The following is a 23,626-nucleotide window of genomic DNA, read 5'->3' on the forward strand; positions in this document are numbered from 1 at the left end:
GCTCCTCTCCTTGAAAAGCAAAAGACAAACTCCCTCAATGGTACACAATCCGCTCCCCGCACTTACCCCAACCCCACCTCCAACCCCAAATATAATCCACTCTGCAACCCTCATTCCGTACTCTTACGATAAACTTAATGCCCTATAATATAATACTTTTAAACTGTTCTCTCCCCCATAGACTTCAATGCCGTAAACATATTTCATCCAGTTTTTCTCAGTCTTACCCCCACCTGATTTGCAAAATTTGAATACATTGTTTTCGAGAACAGAATCTTCCAACTTCCCTCACTCTCCCACCCTTCAAAATGTTCAACTCTTTTATGGTCCCCAAAACACATACCACTCAAACTATGATTGAAGTAAATACAGACAAACCCAAATTGAGAGACGCTCTACAAAATACTTAACTAAAACTGTAACTCTTCAAAACGCTCAAGGAAAACCTGCAACTCTACCAGGCCCACAGAAGACATGCAGACAAAGTGCAATGGAGTATTTGGGAATATAAGGTATAAACTAATAAATTTAAGTAAAATATGGACTTTAGTTAATTATGATATATTAATACCAGTTTCTTAACATTCCTTAATGTGATGATAAGTACAGAAGCTGACAGCAGGGGTTATAGGACTACTTTGTACTATATTTGCAATTTTTCTGTAAAACCAAATAAAAAGGTTAATTTTCAGGGACAATTTTTTTTTAATCTCTGAGTAGAGAAGACCTTAATGAGCATAATGCCAATAGGTGGTGTATCCTATAATTGAAATATTTGATTATACAAAAATCAGTCTTAAATGATCCCCTAAGTCATTCTGGAAATATTTACAATTATTGTTTGTTGTTATGTGTTGTGTCACCTGCGACCCATTTGTTGTTGTTGTTGTTATGTGCTGTCAAGTCGTTTGCGACTCATAGCTACCACGACTCAAAGTACAGCAGCTCTGAACCCTGCCCTGTCCTGAGCCAGTCTCACTGATTCTAATACACCAATCTGCATTGCCCCAGTTACCGTATCAATCAATCTTATTTGGGGTCTTCCTCTTCTGCATTTTCCCTCCACCCTTCCAAGCATGATATCCTTCTCCATGGACCAGTCTCTCCTAATCACATGCCCAAAGTATATGAGATGGAACTTCAAAATCCTAGCCTCCAAGGATAAAGTTGTTTTCTTGGCAGTTCATGGTATTTCCAAGATTCTTTTCAGCACCACAATTTGAAGGCATCAATTCTTCTTCTGTCATCTTTGATCATTGTCCAGCTCTCTGATGCATAGCAAGTAATTCCTAAGACCATGGACTGCATCAGGCACACCTTAAACTCTAGACTGACATCACTGCTTTTTGGTACTCTGGAGAGGTCCCTAACAGCAGATTTTCCAAATGCAATTCATCTTTATTTCCTGGCTGCTGGTGCCAAGGGTATTGATTGTGGAATCAAACAAGCTGTAATATTAACAACCTGATTCTCTTCTCCATCTATCATGGTGCTGCCAATTTGCCCGGTGGTGAGAATCTTTGTCTTCTTGCTGTTGAGCTTCAATCCATATTGAAGACTGTAGGCCCTGACCTTCTGCAACAAGCACTTCAGCTCCTCTTCCACTTCAGAAAGCAAGATTGTGTCACCTGTATAACATAAATTGTTGATGAGTCTTCCTCCAATCCTGATGCAACATTCCTCCTTATAAAGCCTCATTTCATTTTTCAAAATGTGCACATGTAGGAAAAATACTGGGAAAAAAAGCATATATCAAAGGTAGTTTTTCCCATGAGGAATAGAAATACAAATAGGGAATGCAGGAAAATTTCCTTTTTCTAATTTGAAAACATATACTGTGCTTTTATAGTGTCTATATATAATTTCAGGGAGCCACAGTGGCCTAGTACGGAAAGAGTTGCACTATCAACACAAAGGCATGCAGTTCTAATCCACCTACTACTCCAAGAGAGAAAGATGGGCAATGTCCTCGTGCAACTTACAGCCTTTCAAAACCAATTGGAGGGTCAGCTATAAGTCTGTTCTGATTCCACGTCAATGGCTGACTTATCTTTGGTTGTATATTTTTAAAATTCAAAAAATTAATAGAGATGCCATTTCCAACAAGTACATATTTTTTAAAGTAGTATAAATTAATTCTACTTTTAGATGCATAGGTTTTTGGAATAGCTACAAAAATATATTTTAAAGGAATAATTATATGCATAACAATAAAAAATGACAAAAGTCAAATTGAATTCATAGCAATGATAGACAGAATAGATTAGATATATTGTGTCTTGGAGTCATATTGAACTGGGAAAATCTACAGTCTAGAACCTCTCCAAATTATTGAAGAACAACGATATTAGCTTGAGGACTAAGGTACAAAAAAAATGTTATGTATTTATCAATAAACATTGAGTTACTGGAGTTTTTTTTATGCTTTCTGAACTTTCAAATTTAAACAAACATTAGAAAGAATATTCTAGCTTAAAATTTATTTTAAAAATTAGAATGGCTATCTTTGTTTCATTGATTATGCAAAGGCATTTGACTGTGTGGATAACAACAAACTCTGACTAACCTTGAGGAGAATAGGAATCCCAGAACACTTGATTCTGCTTATGCAAAACCTATACTTGAACCTTGAAGCACTCCTCAGAACAGAGCAAGGAAACATTGCATGGTTCAAATTCAAGAAAGGAGTGTGTCAGGCATATACCTTGTCTCCATAATTTTTCAATGTATACGCAGAACAGATCATTCTGAAAGCTGGGCTTTATAAGAAAGAATGGGGCATCAGGATTGGAGGAAGATTCAACTACAACCTAGGCTATGAAGATGACAAAACCCTGCTTGCTGTAGAAGGTCAAGGACTATAGTCTTCATTATGGAATAGAGCTTCATTTGAAGCTCAATATCAAGAAGACAAAGATTCTCACCACTGGGCAAACTGGCAGCACCATAATAGATGGAGAAGACAGTGAGGTGGTTAACAATTACAGCTTGCTTAGCTCTACAATCAATACTCTTGGCTCCAGCAGTCAGGAAATCAAAAGACAAACTGCATTGGGAAATTATGCTGTCAGTAACCTCTCTAGAGTAATGAAAAGCAATGATATTAGTCTAGAGACCAAGGTGTGCTTGATTCAGGCTATGGTCTTTGCAATTATTTGCTGTTTCACAATTACTTACTATGCATCAGAGAAATTACAGAAGAATTGATGCCTTTGAATTGTGGTGCTGGAGAAGAGTCTTAAACATACCATGACTGCCAGAAAAATAAGTAAGTCTATCTTGGAGAGGGTCAAACCACGTTTATCCTTGGAAGCTAGGATTTTGAAGTTTTGTCTCACATACTTTGGTCATGTGGCCAGAAGGGACTGGTCCTTGGAGAAGGACATCATCCTCGGAAAGATGGAGAGACAGTGAAGGAGAGGAAGACCTCGAATGAGAGGGATTGATTCAGTAACTGGGGCAATGGGGGTGGATACAATGGAATCAGTGAGACTGGCTCAGGACAGGGCAGGGTTCAAAGCTGTTGTACATAAGGTTGCTATGAATTATGGGAGTCTCAATGGCACATAACAAGAAAACATACATATACAGTTTTTTAATATATGGTTTAGGATACTAGATCTATCTTTTAAAAATCTCATTTTATTTCATCCATTTAATCATTCAAGTATGAAGTAATTTTTACATAAAAGACATTTTCAAACAACAGAAAAGACAGAGTAATGACAAATCTTAATTGATGTTTATATTTTATTTTTTTTTATTCCAAGGAAAAGCCCAGAGCAAAAAAGACTTTTTTCCTAGTTAACAAAGTATACAATATTTAATTAAATTGTTTTGGGATGGGTTTTTTTCCCCCCTTTAAAAAGCTGCAAATTCTTGAAGTCTTATGCTATATGCAATTTAGTCCATTCTGACTTATATCAACCCTATATCCTAGAACAGACACCCCCATAGGGGGTTTTGAGTATAATCCTTATGGAAGGATGCATGGTGGCATAGTGGTTAAAGGATTCAGCTGATAACAGAAAAGTTGGTGGTTCAAATCCACCAGTCAATTGTGGAAGAAAGGTGTGGGAATATGGTTTTCTAAAGTAGATTTTTCTTTTTTTATTTATTCATTATTGCACATTTCCTACCTTCCCCTTACCTTCCTCATCCCCCAATCCACTTAGCAATACTAATCTCTTGTTCCAAACTGTTGTTATTGAAGTAGGTTTTTAAAATATGTTCTATCAAGATACAAAATCAACTCAGTGCCAATGAGTTAGGTTTGGTTTGAGTTCATGAGAGCAAGTCAACAGTTTTTCGGTTAACAGCCAAGGGTTTAACTAGGGATTATCTTTTACCAATGACAGTGGCAGAACTCATCTTTCTAGGTATTTTTTTGTTTTATATGGAGCAGAAGTACATCAGGAAGAATGAAATGAACTGACAAACTTTGAAGAAGTCCTAATTGAGTAGCCAGATATCAGAAATTAAGAGTGTTTGTTTAAAGCAAAACAAATTATATATCCCAGTCCCTTCCCCATCCTGAGGGTCCAATGTCAGTGGTAGGTCCCAGGCACACACATACTTTTAAAAGCTGAGTCCCATATGCAGCACAAAGCTGTGAATTTGAGCTGTAGAGTAGTAGGTTGACGAATATGATATGTGCTGTTGATTGAGAGAACAACAAACAAACTGTTCTGTTAAATGGTTACTCACCTAGTTCCTCATATATGTCATTTTAATCATTAAATAAATATTAGTTTTTTGAGTGGTTGCTTGCTTCATGCCAGACACTAACTGAATTTTCCCTTTGTCCAAAACCCACTGTCTTTAATGAACTAAAAGATTTTATATTTGCTTTCTTTAAAACAGAAATTAGATTTATTTAATTATAACAATGTAGTATACCTAGATTTGAATTGTTAAATGTATAAAACTTATAGAATGACTTGGCAAATAAATATTACAGTTGGAAGAGATGATCACCAGCAAGACTCATTGTAAATTAAGAGTAAGACAAGGACTAGACTAATACAGAAGCCTCTAGAGTTTGATGGTCCAATATAGTAAAATTAGTAACTTGAAACTGCACCCAATTAACCCTCGAAGGCTTTTCTGAAGAGCATGATTGCATCCAAGTTTTAAAACCCAGCAAAATACAAACTAACCTGATCCAAGATGAATATTCCCTGAAAAGTGCACACTGTGATTTCCCCCCCGCCCCAACAAAGTAGAATATGTTTGTAAAATAGGCATCAGTAACGAGGAAAGAACTACATCAGCCAAGTTTAACTTGAGGAAATTTTCCAATTGAATGTCACTATTCCTTTAATCAAATCAAATTTAGATCCTGAGGGTCGGCAGAGATCAAAACATAAGGCTGTGTCGAATCAGCGTATCAGTGTTAGCTGATATTAGAGCCTCTGAATGATGGTAGCTAATAGGTGCACAAGACGGTTTCCTCCCAGAGGATATTAAAATATAAGTCTTGCTTTCCCCAAAATTATTATTGCCTTGATTGTGTTCCTTGCTGTCTGTATATTTCAAAGAATGAGCTGATCATCAACATGTAATTTGGTCTTATCATCAAATCTGCCCAGGAGGGTCTCAGGGGCATTACTTCAATGCTGTAGTCTACTTCCATGAATGAATTAAGTCATACAAGCTTGGGTAAACCTGGACATCAGTTTTCTTGTCCACAAAATGAGAGTTTTAAACTATGTGATCTTTATGATTCCTTCTAATTGTTGTCCAGTTTCATATTTTTGTGACCCTTTGGCCTCAAAATGAGTGAATGTACTCCTTACATATAACTGACAAAAAAAAAAGGACAAACATCCCCATGGTTTGAATCCAACAAGAGCTCAAAGGGCAAGTGTTGTCTCCTTCAAGTGAGATTTACACTTTGGAAATCCAACAGAGGGTTGTTAGGAGTCAGAATTGGTTCAATGACAGTGGAAGAATGAGTGAATGCTGCACGCCAAATCTATCCAACATGTGATGACTTAAAAAATTGTTCTTCCATTAGCAGGTCCTCAGTTGGCTAAGAGAGCGCTGCTTCAGTGTAGTAATCAGAAGGCAAGAGAGCTCTCCTCTGGTGTCTTACTCTGAAGTCTGCCTTGGAGAGATTTCAGATAACTAGAGTGTATGTTTTTGTTTTTTGTCTTCCTTTGTTGTTGCTGCTGTTAGGTAACATCAAGTTGGAACTGAGTCAGAGCTGACCCTTCAAAAGGTTCCCAGAGGAGTAAATCACACAGAAGTACATTGCCCATCTTTGATTAGCAGCACAACCCCTTACCATCAAGCCATCAGAGCTTCCTGTTGTTTTTCATTAGAAGTTTGCAAGTTCTCAAACAAACAAGCAGAAAAACTAATGTCTCTTAAATCTTCAAGTTTTTAAAACTGCTCAATTATCACACCTACTCCCACTGGCCAAAGTCATTCATATAATTAAGTCTAAGATAAAAGAGACCAGAAAGTGTAGCCTTCCTACTGATGTACATACTGAGGTCCTACTGAGGACTAGTACACAGACAGGGAACTGCCAGAAGTTTAAGCAGGATTTAGAAGAGGGCATGGCACGAGTGATATCATAGCTGATGTCAGATGCATCCTGGCCAAAAACAAAGAATAACACAAGAATATCTGTTTATTCTTTATTGACTATGTAGGCATGATGTCCTTCTTCAAGGACTGGTCCCTCCTGGCTACATGGCCACATGCTTGAAGTAGGTGAAGTATCCTCACATCTAAGGAGCAACTTGATTTCACTCTCTCCAGGACAAATTTGTTTGTTCTCTTTGCAGCCCATGGAATGTTCAACCCTCTTCTCCAGCACCATAACTCAAAGGCATTGATCCTTCTTCTGTCATCCCTAATCTTTGTCTGGATTGCTGATGCATAGTAAGTGATTGCACACTCCAGATCGATGTCATCACTCTTTAATACTCTGGAGAGGTCCCTGACAGCAGATTTCCATAATCTAATTCATTCTTCTGATTTCCTGACTGCTAGTGCCAAGAGTGTTGATTGTAGAAAGGAGCAAGCTGAAATTGTTAACAATCTCAATCTCTTCTCTATTATGATGATGTCAGTTGGCCCAGGTAAGAATCTGTGTCTTTTAGACATTGAGCCTCAATCCATATTGAAGACTACAGTCCTAGCCTTTCTGTAGCAGATGTTTCATGGTCTCCTAATTTTTTACAAGAAAGGTTGTGTCAACAACATAACATAGTTTGTTGATGAATCTCCCTCGAATTTTGATGCCACACACCACCTCATAAATCTCAGCCTTCCAAATGATACTTTCTGTATATAGACTAAAAAGGTATGGAGGCAAGATGCATCCTTGACATACTCCTTCCGTGATTTTGAACCATGCAGTGTTTCCTTGCTCTGTTCTGAGGACTGCTTCCTGGTCCAAGTATACGTTTTGAATGAACACGATCAGGTGTTATGGAACTAATGCAGCCTTAATAGATGACTACAAATTTTAACACATTAAAATAAAGTACATGACTTATTTCAGTTTCTGTAAGTCAGAAATCCAAGGATGACTAAGCTGGATCTTCTACTGAGGTCTTTTCAACCTGATATCAAGATAATGGTCAGCTACAGCCTCCTCTGAGTTTCAGGGTCCTCTTCTCAACTTTTTTCCAGTTGTTGAAAAACAGTCTAAAGGTGTAGACCAAAGTCTTTATTTTCTTGATGGCCATTGGTTAGGGTTACTTTCAGTTTCCAGAGATGTCTTGTCCTGCTAGCAAATCAGATTGTAGTTCAGGAGGAGCCTTTCTCTCAGACTTTTTCTGCCCCTGGCAGAATAAGACACTTCTTTTACAGAGCTCTGTGATCAGATTAGATCAGACCTACCCAGTTAATGTCCATAATTTACAGTCTGCTAACTTGAAATTCCAATGCCATCAGCAAAAAATCCTTTCACAACACTACCTCCATTTCTATTTGATTGAGTAACCAAGGTACAAGAATCTTGCAGAATCTTTAGGATTCTGCCTAACACATGAGCCCACTTGGCAGATGATGCAACTGCAGCTTAGTTGATGTGATCACTGTGATCCAACCATTCCAGTGGTGTTGTGATTAATCATTGGCTCTTCTCACTGTGCCAGAAAGCAGAGACTGTAGAGTCAATTCTGAGTTATGGTGACCCCCAAGGGGACAGATTAGAACTCTGCTCTGCAGCATTTTCAAGGACTGATTTTTCAGAGATCAATCAATGACCTTTCTTCCATGGTGCTTCTGAGTGGTGGACTCACACTGGCAACCTTTGAGTTAGCAACCAAATGTGCTATTTGCACCACCCAGGGCCTTGCTTCCTCCACTATGCTGAGTCACCTCCTTTTCTCCAGGATCACTTCCTTCAACACTGTGAGCACTTCCTTCTATGAAGCTCTGGACTATGAACAACACCGTGCCCTACAAAATAATAGTCACCTTAACATTTACCTCTTTGTGTGTCTATAACCTTCACAGGCCTGAATAAGCATTTGCCCTAGAAGTTATCCAAACAAAGCAATTCATTCTGTGTATTTAGAGAAGCATGACTGTGTACTCAGTATTTACTACACAAAGTTTTCACAGTCAGAAAAGAAATGATTAGATCGATAAGTTATGATGTTAATAGAATTTATCTTAATGAAGTTGATTACCAACAATTCCAAGAATCACATTAAATAAAATTAATAATGCAGAATTTTTAAATATAATAATATATACTCTAAAGCAACAAGAGAGAGATGTTGTTGGGGACCAGTGAGTTAACGATGACTCATAGTGACCCTGTGAATAACAAATCTGGCCCTTGTCCTATCTTGCACCTTCAGATCTGAACCTAACCTCACCATCTCTGATATACTGAAGCTTATCGTTACAGTCACTGTGTCAGTCCATCTTATTGAAGGTCTTCCTCTCTTTCTCTGACTGTCTTCCACCTTTCCAAGTATGACGTCATGTTCCAAGAACTGGCCCCTCTGGACGACATACAAAATGTACCTAAGAAGAAGTCTGACCATCCTTGTCACTAAGGAGGACCCCGGGAAATACAATATACTCTGTTTTATGTCACGCTCATTTCTATCCAGCATCTCAAGCAGCTAGTGTCTATGAAGCACTTAAACCAGACTAAATCCTCTCTACTCATCCCAGTCAAAAAGAGTCCCTTTCATAGCTAGTCTTGGAGGTCATGGGTATGTGGGTTGGGCAAATTCATTCTATTCAAAGAACCTTCTGTGTCCTCCAAATGAACAATGCGAAGGTCCTGTGCCCTGTTGTGCTATTTAACAATAAGTATTATAGTCTCATATTCTTATAATTATACGTATATAGTCTTATAATACAAAAGATAAAAAACAGCAAACCTTTTTTTATGGTTTTACAGAAAATATTCTTGAAGATAAGAGAGAAAAATGCATTTAAACTGAGATTTTTAGCAGCATTTGTTAGGCTTTACAAAATATTTTCTGGATGTGAACCTGGAGAAAATGCAAGATCTAAAATAGACCCTTAATATGAGTGAGAAAAGAATATATTGGGATAAAGAAAAGGTCTCACACATAATGGTATCACCCATAAATTTTCATGAAAGGGGGCCTGAAATGAGTATCAAAATGAACACTAAATTCACCAAGAATAGGTAACTTAAAAGACATAAAACCAAAGATGACGTCAACCTCAGAAACTTGGTGATAAATCTGTGAGTGGACCTGAAAACATACTATGCCTAACTCATACGATGCACATCAGTTTCCAAAGCTCTGAATGGAAACTGAGGAATGTACATCTGTGCATAAGAAAAGATTAGGACTTATATACACTAAGACGATAGTAATAATTAAAGTTAAATATTTAGAAGAACTCATTTTTATTTTATACTCTAAATTTAACCTTTGTTTTTTTCAAAGAAACTCTACCAATGATTGTGAAAATAATAATGTAGTCCAAAGAGTCTATCCTCTTCTTTCCATATAACAGAATATGCAGAGACATAGAAATGGAGAATAAAAAAGGAAGAACTTGCTTGGCATTTCTCAAGTTGAAAGAATTGAAAAACAAGTTCAAGCCTCAAGTTGTAATACTTAGAGATGCTATGGGTAAATTCTTGAATGATCTAGAAAATATGAAAAGAAGATAGAATATACAGAATCACTGTACCAAAAAGAATTGTCAGATACTGATATATTTCAGGAAGTATCATAGGATCAAAAGCCAACAATAATGAAGGAAGAAGTTCAAGCTTCAATGAAGGCATTGGCAAAAAATATAAGGCCCCAGGAATCAATGGGCTAGAAATTTACATGTTTCAAATGACAAATACAGAAGTGGAATGTTATATCAATCTATGCTAGGAAATTTGGAGGACAGCTGACTGGCCAACTGACTAGAAGAGATCTGTATTTGTCCCCATTCAAAAAAAAGAGGTGATACAATAGAATGTAGAAATTATAAAACAATATATTTAATATCACATACAAGCAAAGTATTGCTGCAGATAATTTTTAAAAAGATGGCTGAAACAGTACACTGAGACAGAACTGTTAGAAATTCAAGCTGGATTTAGAAGAGGCCATGGCACCAGGCATATTATTGCTGATGTCAGGTAGATCCTGGCTGAAAGCAAAAAATACCAGAAAATTTCTATTTCTGTTATATTGACTGTGTGGACCACAATGAGCTATTATTAACATTGAGAAGAATGAGAATTCTAGAACACTTAATTATGTTCTTATGAAAGCTATGACTAGACCAAGAAGTGTTGTGTGAACAGAGCAAGGAAATACTACATGGTTTAAAATTAAGAAAGTTGTGTGTTAGAGGTGTATCCTTTCTCCATACCTATTTAATCTGTATCCTGAGAAATTATTCAAAAAGCTGACCTATATAAAGAGGAAGATAGTGTTAGGATGGAAGGAAGACTCATTAATATCCTTATTTAGGATATTATATAATATCTTTATATAGATGACATAACCTTACTTGTTTTAAATGAGGAGGACTTGAAACACTTGTTGCCCAAGGTTAAACATGGCAGCCTTCAATATGGTCCTTATTTAGGATATTATATAATATCTTTATATAGATGACATAACCTTACTTGTTGTAAATGAGGAGGACTTGAAACACTTGTTGCCCAAGGTTAAACATGGCAGCCTTCAATATGGATTGCATCTCAACACCCAGAAGACAAAAATCCTTACCACTGGACCTGTGGGCAACATCATGATAAATGGGAAAAGAACTGAAATTGTCAATGACTTCATCTTACTGGGATCCACAATACATACATTTGGTACCAGCAGTTAGCAAATCAGGAGATGTATTGCACTGGAAAAGTCTGCAGTCAGAAACCTCTCCAAATTGTTGAAGAGCAATAATGTTTGTTTGAGGACCAATGTGTGCCTGATTCAGACCAGGGTCTTTTCAATCACTTACTATGCTGTTATAAACAGGACAATGAATAAGGATGACAGAAGAATAATTGATGCCTTTGCACGGTGTTGTTGGAGAAGAGTCTGAATATCCCATGGACTATTGCATTGGGAAAGTCTGCTGTTAGAGACCACTCTCAGGTACTGAGGAGCAACGATGTCAGTCTGGAGACTAAGGTGCACCTGATACAGGCTATGGACTTCACAATTACTAGTTGTGCATCAGAGAGGTGGACAATGACTAGGGATGGTAAAAGGAGAATTGATGCATTTGAGCTGTGGTGGAGAAGAGTATTGACTATATCATGGACTTCTAGAAGAACAAACAAGTTCATCCTAGAGAGGGTGAAGCCAGCCTACTCCTCAGAGGCAAGGATTCTGAAGCTCTGTTTGACATCCTTTGGACATGTTACAAGGCAAGATCAGTCCTTGGAGAGGAATGTCATGCTTGGGAGGGTGGAGGGACAGCACAAGAGAGGAAGACCCTCGATGAGATGGATTGATTCTGTCACTGGGGTAATGAGGATAAGTGTGTTGGAGACAATAAGATTGGCTCAGGATAGAGCAATGTTTAGGGCTGTTGCACATAGGGTTACTATGAGTTGCAAGTGACTCGATGGCATATAACAACCACCACCAAAAGAACAAAAAAACTGGATAGATTATGTATACTGAACTGAAACAGATGAGGGAGAGAACAGTTTAAAAGTGATATATGATAGCAGATTGTGATTATCACAGGAATCCAGAATTAAGGTTGCATAGTGGAGTGCATTTGGGGTGGGGGGCCCGGGGAGCAGGGATGGAGGGAATTGTCTACCAACAAAGATGTTTATCTTTTGCTTTTCAAAGAGAGGAGCCAACTGGGGGGAGGGAGGGTAAAGAAAAAAGTGCAACAATGAATGAATGAAAATCCAAAATCTCTGTAAATGTTCATTAAAGTGGATTAAAAATAATTGGAATATTAAAAAAAAACAGATATATCTTGGAGAAAGTGCAGACAGATTGCTCTTTGGAGGCAAGGATGTCAAGGATCCACTTACATGCTTCCGGTATGTTGTCAGGAGATACTATTTCTTGGAGAAGGAATCATGTTTACAAAGGTGAAGAGCCAGCAAAGGAGAGGAAGACCCTCCACTGGGTGAATTGACACAGTGACTGCAAAAATGTGCTTGAGTGTGTCAGAGATTGTGAAGATAGCACAGGATAAGGAGTCCAGGTCTTTTGTTCATAGGGTTACTATAAATCATATTCATCTCAACAGCACTTAACAACAACAATTCTCTATTTCTCCAGTAGCTCATAGAACTCCAAAAATACAAAATTATTATAAGGACTTTCCATCTATGGTCACTTTTTTGCTAACTTACAATTAAACAGATATGTGAGTCAATTAAACAAGACTGTAGAGTCCAGAGTTATTCTGGCTGTTCTGTAACCAGGTTATTCTGCATTTACACAAAGCTCACTTTTAACTGAATGAGCATCACAATAAGAGGTAGACATGCATTTGTTTCCAAAGAAAGACAGAGAATCCAATGCCAGGAAGCATAGTTGTTTCTCCAACACCAAATTAGAAAACATAATGTATGAGTAGCATTAGACAATTCTTTGTATGGTTTTCTCAACCTACTTGTTAATGTATGAGTTCCCTTGAGGCTGAAGAACTGGGTTTATGTACTTGTTCAATATCCAGTGCCAAAAGAGTAAGAAAATAAATGTTGACACTTAAAGAACATTTATAATTGCCAAGCAATGCACCATGCTTGGAACCAACACACAATATTTCATTAACCTTTACAACTAACTTCAGGAAATATGAACTTCTTTTATCCTCCTGTTTAAGCACCAGAGGCCCAGGGAGGTTAATAAACTTGTCCAAGATCACACCGTTGGTATTTAGTAAAGCCAGAATTCCTAAATCATATTCCAAGCTGTATTTGCCCATGGCTGCCTCCAGACTATGACAGCTGTAGCAGGTCTAGTATGACCTGCAAAGTTTAAAATATTTACTGGCTCTTTAGAGGAGAAGTTTGCCAACTAGTGTCATAAATGAAAGCATTATCTCAATATTTCCACAAAATCATCCAGAATACTTTTTTTAAAACAACTACATTTGTTGACTTTAGCTCCAAGTCCTCAGGAGTGAAGGGCAAGAGTCTATATTTGTTAAGAATCGCCCAGGTGAATCAGATGGACAGTCAAGTTTGAAAATCCCATCCAGGAAGTGCATGACCGTGTGTGGTTACCTGCTGGATAAATAAGGGGGTGACCGTGGCAACAAAAGCCTTCTGTGCTTCAGCCCACACCACGCTCCCTGACATGACCCAATCTAAGGAGGATGAAAGGACTCAGGAATCAACAGGATTAAGAGAAGACAGGCACCTTTTTTTCTCCTTGAACATAGTTTACTAGAAACACTTCCGAAGGGAGAGAGAATGATTATACTGAAGGATCTACTACTAATCAAGCGCAAGGGTAACTTGCAACCTATTTGTCTCTTTTTGTAGATGAGCTGCTTCCGCTTAAGGCAGGGCAGCTGATGGTCTGCCTTAGGACTTCTTCCATCGTGACTTCTTCCATCGTGACTGAGTACAGTATTGAGAAAGCAAGGGAAACTCACGTCCAACTTAAATACTCCGGCCCCAGGATCCAATACCCACTCCTTGATAGCTTTCTTCCCCCTCCTCTGCCATGCTGGAATTAAGCCCAAGAAGCTAACAATAGGCAATCCTCGATACTAACCTAAGAGCTCCTTTTCAGCCTTTACCTTCCTCTGGGGTGCCTGAGGTCACTGATGCTTCCCTGCTTCTAAACTGTCTCTCCTTCCAGGGTTTCTACCCACATCATTCTTGGGTTTTGTTTTTTACTGATCCCTCCTCCCACTTTTTTCTCTCTCTCTCTCCGCTCTAGTCATATCTACTTACGTATCTTTGCCTCTTTCAAAAAACCCTTTCCTTTTTAGATAATAATGTCCCCAAAATTCCCTAATGTAGCATTTTCTTTCCTCAATATACTTCCTTGGTATTTTTGTGACTTAAAGCACTCCCGTTTGAAGATCTCTTCCTCTAGCTACAGTTTCACTGCTGAGTGGTAGTACAGAACAGTGGTTCAGGGAGGCCTAGAGACCAGAGGCCTACTTAATTAAGACCTTGAGTAAGTAAGTTGTTCCTATTTTGGTTTCTGTTTCCTCCTCTGTAAGATGAGAAGTTTTTAAGAACCCCACAAATCCAAATACTATGCATATAATAGGTTGTTTGAGAAGTAAGAGAGTTTTGTTTTTTGGGTTTTTTTTGTTTTTTTTAGAAACTGTTTTTAATCAGGGTAATTTCACTCACCAAAGATTATCTGGCAATGTCTGAAAAACATTTCTTTTGTTCATAACTGGGTGACAACTATAGGAATTAAGTTCCCAATGGTCACAAATGAGGCTAAAGAACCTACAAAGTACAGGAGCACTCCTTATAAGACTGAATTGTTGTTGTTGTTGTTGTTGTTGTTTAGTGCTGTCGAGTCACAGACGACTCATAGCGACCCTATGAATGAACAGCCTGAGCACTGTTCGTACATAGAGTTTCCGGAGGCAAGCCATTTTGGAAGTGGATGCCGCTCCTGCTTCCAGGCTTGATTTAGTCGGGATGCTCCAGCCAACACTGTCCACCATGGGTGCCCATTACCACGATTGGCACATCACTGTCACAGTCTTCAGCATCACAGTAACCACGAGTTACCTCTGTACAACAACACACAGACCAGTGCTATACCACCTAGAACAATGTTTGACAGGAAGACAATTTGAACCTGGCCGAGGGCCGCAGATGAAAATCATCCACCTTCGGCTTGGTAGCATAACTTTCTTTCCACTAGGCCAATGTAGCTCTCTCTTTGTCATTGTCATTGTTATTGTTGTTTGGTGTTGTCGAGTCGTAGTCGACTCATAGCTATCCTATGAACGAACAGCCTGAGCACTGTTAGTTCACAGTTTCCGGAAAAGCAGTCAACTCCAAAAGCTTGCCATTATTGCTGCGCTCACACCACCATGCTCCTTCTGGCAAGACTGAATTATAAACCCAAAATGTTAATAGAATTAATGTTTACAAATACTAGTTTACAGATATGTCATCAGAAAGACTCAGCATAGTAAGCATTGTGTATATATATTGTATTAGTTATCATCTTCATCATCACTTCTATTTCCAATTGTTCTCAAAATATGTAAATCCACTTCTGTCAAGTCCATACCAACTCATAGGGATCCCCTATTGGGTTTCAGAGTCTGTAACTATTTAGGGGAGAACATGCCCATCTTTGTTCTGCAGAATCGCTGATAGATTAAACTAGTTGATCTTTTGGTTCATTGCCCACAAAGATATACACTATGCCACCAGGGCTCACAAACTCAGTATGGTGAACACGAAACTCTTCATTCCTCTCACTCTTCAAGCATGTCATACGGGTGCCTCTTGGAAATGCCTGGCATGACCATGCACCCAGCTTTTCAGATCATAAACCTGAAAACCATCTCTCATTCTTTCTTCTCTTTCTCCCTGACAACAAAGTGCACTGTATCTCTATCTTAGTTTGCTAGTGTTGCTGTAATAGAAATACCACAAGGGGGGACTTTAAGAAACAGATACTTATTTTCTTGAAGTTTGGGAGGCTAGAAGTCTGAATTCAAGTTCTTTCTCTCATTTAGTCTCTCTCTCCTCACTTGGAAAATATGTGCATCTCAATTTCTGTTAAGCATTCTCAGGAAATTGCATACGGCTTGACATCTCTCTTCCCCCATCAATATCTGCTTGCTGCTTATTTAATCTGCTCTTTTAAATTTCAAAAGAGACTGACTTAAGACTCAACTTAAACTAATACGGAACCTTTGCCATAATGAAGGAAACCCATTTTCAAATAGGATTATAACCACAGATATGGCCATTGTCATCAAGTTGATTCCCATTTAGAGTGTCCAGGGTTTCTAAATCTGAAATCATTATGAAAGCAGATTGTCTTATCTTTCTTCTGTGGAACTGCTGATGGATTCAAACCACTGACCTTTCAGTTGGGAGCAAATTGCTTAGCAACTGTGCCATCAGAGCTCATTATTCCAACCTAGTGGTCCTTTTCTCCCCATGGATGCTATTTTCCTTCCTTTAGGCTATATGTTCTCTAACCCATTCCTCACATAGCAGCCAAAGTTATCTTTTTTAAAAACTATTGTGTTTCATTCATGTACATTGCTCTTTTTATTTACCTCCTCCCTCCACCCACTAAACTGCAAATCTGTGACTTCCACCTCCCCACTCTAAATTCCCCCGCCCTCTCCTCTTCTCTTTTTGGATATCCATACACATCTTACTGGTTATCCTTCCATTTAAAACAAAGATTTTCTTATGTGATGGGTACCTCTAGTGTTTGATGTGGTAAGAATACAAAAAAAAAAGTGCTCCCCATTCCACTCCTGTCTCATCCTCTCCCACTCTGGTTCACACACTCGGTACTCCATTGTTGTTGTTGTTGTTGTTGTTGTTGTTATGTGCCATTGATTAGAAACTGACCGATAGCTGACACTACAGCGGGTTTTCAAAGGCTGTAAATTACACTGGAGGAAATTGCTCCATAAAACCCCCTAAAGAGTAATCCCTGGGTTATTCCTTTTATGTGTGCATGTACAGAGCAGGGGCAGAACTCCCCCATGGCAAAAATGAACTGTGGGGGGAAATTTAAGTCTTACAATGGGCCCAAAGCTATTTGGAAATTTCAGGGTCTTGAACTCATCAAGCGTGGTTCACAATGGGGAAAGGCAAGTTCTGCATAGACATATGTCATTGGCTCCAGAAACTCCTTGACCCTTGCAAAAGAGATGGAGTAGAAAGAAGCAGAGTAAAATTCTCCAAAACTGATCCTAAGACAGGAGTTAATATGGCTCAGATAGAATGATTCTGATTGTCATTATCAGATATAAACCAAAGACTCCCCCACAGTTCTCAGGAAGAAGACTCAAAGTCATATTATATATTATATGGGTTACTTACTGTATGAAAATAAAGTTGAAGCCTAGCATACTTCTTACTAGCTAAATAAACACTGACCTGGCTGTGTCCCTGCTGAAAAGCGGTCTGTTTTTATAATTCATAGATATGCACTCTTAACTCTTTGGCATGGCACACAAGCCTTTTACCATGTAGCACAAACCCACTTCTCTAGTTAAAATGAACAATTTCCCCCTTATATGCTCCCTGGTCTCTTTTCCTAAGTCTTTTTTCATGTTGCCTACAACATGGTATTTCCCCAAAATCGTCAAAGTAACTGCATTTCAGGGACACACTATATAAAATTGTGTCTTAGGGTTTCCAAGGATGCAAATCTTGACAGAAGCAGACTACATCATCTCTCTCTCAGTGTAGCTGCTGGATTTGAACTACTTGCATTATTTATCTCTAAATCTCAGCTCACAAGTCATCTCTACAAAGAAAACAATTCCTGTTCTAATTACATAGCCTTTACTATGGTTTCCATTTGTCACATTGTTTTATAGTTTGTCTTTGGAACTAGACTACAATTCCTTGAAAGCAGAGATTGTGTCTAATCATCTTTAATGCCTATGATAGTGCCATGCCTATCAGGACTATGAAACAAGTAAAATATTTCGAAGAAAGATAATCCTACAGAATGAGGAGAATATAGGAAATGTCATTAAAGTCACACATATATAAAATGTTGACAAAGAGGATTAAAAATATTTGCTGCAGTACATAAACAGGGAGCTTCCAGAAATGTAAACGAGATTCAGAAGAGACCATGGAGAGAAGGATCTCATTGCTGATGTCAAACGGATCTTGGCTGAAAGCAGAGAACACCAGAAAGTTATTTATTGTTTTTTATTGACTACACAGAGACGTTCAGCTGTGTAAATATTGACAAATTATCATAACATTGTGAAGAACAGAAATTCTAGAAAAAAAATGCATTTTGTTCATGTAGACTTTGCACATAGACCAAGAGGTAACTGTTAGAAGAGAACAAGGGGATATTTTATGACAGAAGAGAACAAGGGATTATGTTATGGCAAGGTTGCATCCTTTTCACTGTATTTTTAAAATATGTGTGCTCAATAACTAATCCAAGAATCTTGACTACAAGAAAATGAATGCAGCATTGATGTTGGAGGTAGACTCATTAACAAACTGTGAAAGGTAGATTATATCGCCTTGTGTGCTGAAATTGAAGATTTGAAGCACTCAAAAGAAGATCAAAGACAACAGTCTTAAGGATGAACCATATCTCAATACAAAAAAAATTATCAAAAATCTTCTTAACTAGACCCATAAGTAGTATCTGTAAATATTACAGGGAAAATACTGAAGTTGTCAAGAATTTCATTGTGCTTGGATCTGCAGGCAATAGTCAGGGAAGCAACAGGTCAACAAGCCAAATAATGCATTGCATTCAACAAATGTGCTGCAAAAACTTCTTTAGAGTGTTAAAAAGCAAAGACGTTACTTTTAGGTGTGCCCAAACCATGCTATTTTCAGTCACTTTACAAGAATATAGACATTAAGCAAGAGTAAAATATAACTGATACATTTAAATTAGAGTTAGGGAAGAACAGCGATTATGAAGTCAGAAGAATAGAAGACTTGGCAGTGTAGTGCTTAAATTACTCAGCTGCCAACTGAAAGGTCAAGGGTTCAAAACCACAAACCACTCCACAGGAGAATGATATGGCATTCTGGTTCCATTAAAATGTGTGGCCTTCATGTGTGGAAACTTCATGAGGTACCTTCACTGTCCTACACTTCCTGTGAGTCAAAATCAACTTGAATGTAGTGTGGTTCAGCCAGAAAGAGGGAAGCAGGGGAGAATCTCTCCTGGAAGAAGTACTGACAGAAAGCTCTTTAGACAGACTTCATCCCATGTAGTCTGCACATGTTATCAGGAAGGACCAGTGCCTGGAGAAGGATATCATGATTGGTGATGTAGAGGGTCTATGAAAAAGAGACCCTAAAACACAGGCTGATGACAGTGACTGCAATAATAAGCTCAAACATAAGAGTGAGTGTGTGGATGGCAGAGGACTGGGGTGATTTAGTTTTGTAGTAACCAGGATCATTGTGTGTTGCAACTGTTTTATACAACTCCATCATTCAATGAACTCTGACGTTCCCAAGCACTGTTTCAAATGCTGGAAGGTAAAAGTTGGGAAGAGAGAAGAAAGGTCAGTAGTCAGAAAACATGGGCTTAGTGACAGAAATGAGGATGGAGATAAAATGAGAGACTGCTTTATTCATTGCAAATATTTTTATAAGAAACACAAATAGCGACTATACACATGGACCTCACCTGATGATCTTCACAGGAATCAAACTGAATACAAATGCAGAAAGAATCATTGGAGAAGCTTAATATCATCTGTGGAAAAATTGGCCAGGTGCTCCTTGTGAAAGAGACCATCAACATGCTGAAACCATCCTTGCCTCCAAGAAGCACCCTAGTTTCACTTTCTCCAGACCAGACCTGTATGTTGTTGTAGTTATGTTTCATTTTTCTGACCATGACTCATAGTGACCCTATGAACAATTCTCTGAACCTTGCCCTGTCCTCAGCCAACCTCACTGTCTCAGACATACCTGAATCCATTGCCACAGTCACTGTGTCAATACATCTCATTCAGGGTCTTCTTCCTCTGCATTGACCCTTCCAAGCATTATGTCCTTCTCAAAGGGCTGGACCCTCCTGGCAACATGCCCAGAGTATGTGAGATGGAGCTTCAAAATCCTTGCCTTCAAAGAACAGCTGGGTTTCATCCTCTCCAGAAGAGACCTTTTTGTTCTCTTGGCAATTCACGTTGAATACTCTTCTCCAACACCACAACTCAAAGACATCAATTATTCTTCTATAATCTGTTGTCATTGTCCAGCTCTCAGACACATACCAAGCAATTGAGAAGACCATGGTCTGGATCAGGCACACCATAGTTTCTATACTGAAAAGGTTGCTCTTTAACATTCTGGAGAGATCTTGACAGCAGATTTCCCAAATGCAACTCTTCTGTTCATTTCGTGACTGCTAATGCCAAGAATGTTGATTGTGGATCCAAGATTAAATTCATTGTAAACCTCAATCCTTTCTTCATCTATCATGATACTGCCTACCGGCCCAGTGGTGAGGATCTTTGTTTCCCTGATATTGACATGTAATTCATACTGAAGGTTGCAATTTGGAGCTTCTGCGGCAAATGTTCCAAGGCCTCCTCAGTTTCAGGAAGCATGGTGTGTCTTCTGTATAAGGCACATTATTGATGAGTCTTCCTCCAATCCTGATGCCGCATTCTTCTTCATAAAGGTCAGCCTTCTTAATGACCTATATTCCACATATAGATTGAAAAGGTATGGAGAAAGAATACACTCTCAACATCCCTTTCTTGATTTTGAAGCATGCATTGTTCCCTTACTCTTTGTACAACAGCATCCTTGTCCAGGCATAGGTTTTGCATGAGCACAATCAGGTGTTCTGGGATTCCCATTCTTCTCAATATTAGTCATAATTTTTTGTCATCCACACAATCAAATACCTTTGCATAGTCTATAAAATACAAATAGACATCTTTCTAGTACCCTCTGCTGTCAGCTGTGATCTAACTGACATGAGCAATGATGTACTTAGTGCCATGGCCTCTTATAAACCAGGTTGTAACTGGCAGTTCTCAAAGTACTGTTCTAGTTGTATTTTTATAATCTTCATCAAGATTTTGTTTGCATGTAATATTAATGATATTTGATGACTTCCACTTTCTGGAGGATCATCATCTTTGGCAATGAGACTAAATATGGATCTCCTCCAATTAGTTGGCCAGATAGCTGTCCTCCAGATTTCCTGGCACAAACTGAGTAATGCATACAGGGCTAAATCTGTTGAATTATGTCAATTTGTATTCCATTAATTCCTGGGAATTTATTTTTTTTTCTAATTCCTTCAGAGAAGCTCGATCTTCCTATTTCATCACCATTTGACCTCAAGCATATGCTACTTCTTGAAAAAATTTTGTGTTAACCAATTATTTTTGGTACAGTGTCTCTGTTTATTCTTTCTGTCGTCCTGCAATGCGTCCTGGGTCATTCAGTATGCTGCCCACGGCATCCTTAAGTATTGTAACATGTGGCTTGAACTTGTTCTTTAGTTCTGTCAGTTTGAGAAATACTGAGTAAGTCTGTCTCTTTTGATGTTTTTACTCCAACTTTTTTGCACATTTCATTATAATACTTTATTTTGTCTTTGCAAGGTGCCATTTGAAGTCTTCTGTTCAACTCTTTAACTGCCTCATTCCTTCCCTTTGTTTTGGCTTTGCAGCATTCAAGAGCAAAATTCAGCATCTTCTCTGACATCCATCTTGGTCTTTTCTTCCTCCTCTGTCTCTGTAATGACCTTTTTCTTTCTTTATGGATAAGTCTACTTGGCTCCACGGTCAAAACTCTCGGCACCAGTAGACAGGAAATAAAAAAACACATTGCAATGAAAAAGTCTGCTGTTAGGGACCTCCTCAAAGTACTGAAGAGCAATGGTGTCACTCTGGAGACTAAGGTGTGTCTGATAAAGGCCATGGTCTTTGCAATCACTTGTTAGGCATCAGAGAGTTGGACAATGACTAGGAAGGATAGAAGGAGAATTGATGCCTTTGACTTGTGGTTCTGGAGAAGAGTACTGGATGTACCATGGACTACCAATAAAACAAACAGCTTCATCCTGGAGAGGGTTAAACCAGGCTGCTCCCTGGAGGCAAAGATTCTGAGGCTCTGTCTGACATACTTTGGACATGTTGTAAGGAGAGACCTTGGAGAGGGACATCATGCTTGGGAGGGTGGAGGGACGGCAAAAGAGGGGAAGACCCTCTATGAGGTGGATTGATTCAGTGACTGAGGTAATGGGGATGAGTGTTTCAGAGGCAGTGCGATTGGCACAGGATAGAGCAGGGTTTAGGGATGTTGTACATAGGGTTGTTATGAGTTGCAAGCGACTTGACGGCACATAACAGCATCATCCCACAGCTCATCTGGTCTTCATTCATCAATGTCCAATGCCTTCAACCTGTTCTTGGGATGGATTTTTTAATCCAGTTGGGATAGACTCAGGGTATTTTGTTTTTTGTGGATTTGTTTTCTTTTTTTTTTTTCTTCAATTTGAACTTACACATAAGAAGTTGATATCTGTTCCACACTCAGCTGTTCCAACAATTCTCTTGACAGATATAATCAATCTGATTCCTGTGTCATTCATCAGGTGAGGTCCATATGCATAGTCACCATTTGTGTTGTTTATGAAAGGTGTTTGAAATCAATCATTGTAATGAGTTGTTTGCAGTTAATCATTGATTGCACAATATTCTATCATTATAACTCCAGCCTCATTTCTGTCACCAAGGTCATATTTTATGACCACTGATCCTTGTTCCCAGTTTTTGCATTCTAGTCACTAATTCTTGTTAATGAGTATTTGTTGCACGTTTGATCAATTTCTAAATGCAAAAGTTGGTAGAAATCATAGGTTTTCTCCTCTTTGACTTTCGTTGTTGGTACATGTATTTGAATGATAGTGATATTAACATGTCTTATTTTATGTGTATGGATGGTATCCTGTCACTCCCAATATTGTATTTCAGGATGGATCTAGAAATGGTCTTTTTGACTATGAATGCAATCTCACTTTTCCTCTCCTGGCATGGTAGATCATATGATTGTCTAATTTATAGTGGCCCATGCCAGTTCATCTCAGCTTGCCAATGCCTCGTATGCCATTGTTAATACACTCCATTTTTTTACATTCCTTCCCCATACCTTTTATCCATTTCTTTTTAACAATATACAATTTTCCTACATTCATATTTCCTTCCTCTGTTCCACATTCAAATTATTAGTGGCTGTTTGCAACTATTCCTCATTTTTTGCATTTCCCCATATGAAGGCTCAGTCTCTAGACTGACAAGCAAATTTATATATAAATATATAAATATATATATATGTGTGTGTATATATATATACACACACACAGACACACACATACATACAGGAGCGGCATCCACTTTCTAAATAACATGCCTCTGAAAACTCTATGAACTTTGAGAAACAACAATAGTTATAGAAAGGCTTCACATCTTATGTTCATAGGGTCTCTATGAGTCATGTTCAATTAGACAGAAATAAACA

Source organism: Elephantulus edwardii, unplaced genomic scaffold, assembly GCF_000299155.1.
Source record: "Elephantulus edwardii isolate Elephantulus edwardi_28Jun2011 unplaced genomic scaffold, EleEdw1.0 scaffold00017, whole genome shotgun sequence".
NCBI lineage: Eukaryota > Metazoa > Chordata > Mammalia > Macroscelidea > Macroscelididae > Elephantulus > Elephantulus edwardii.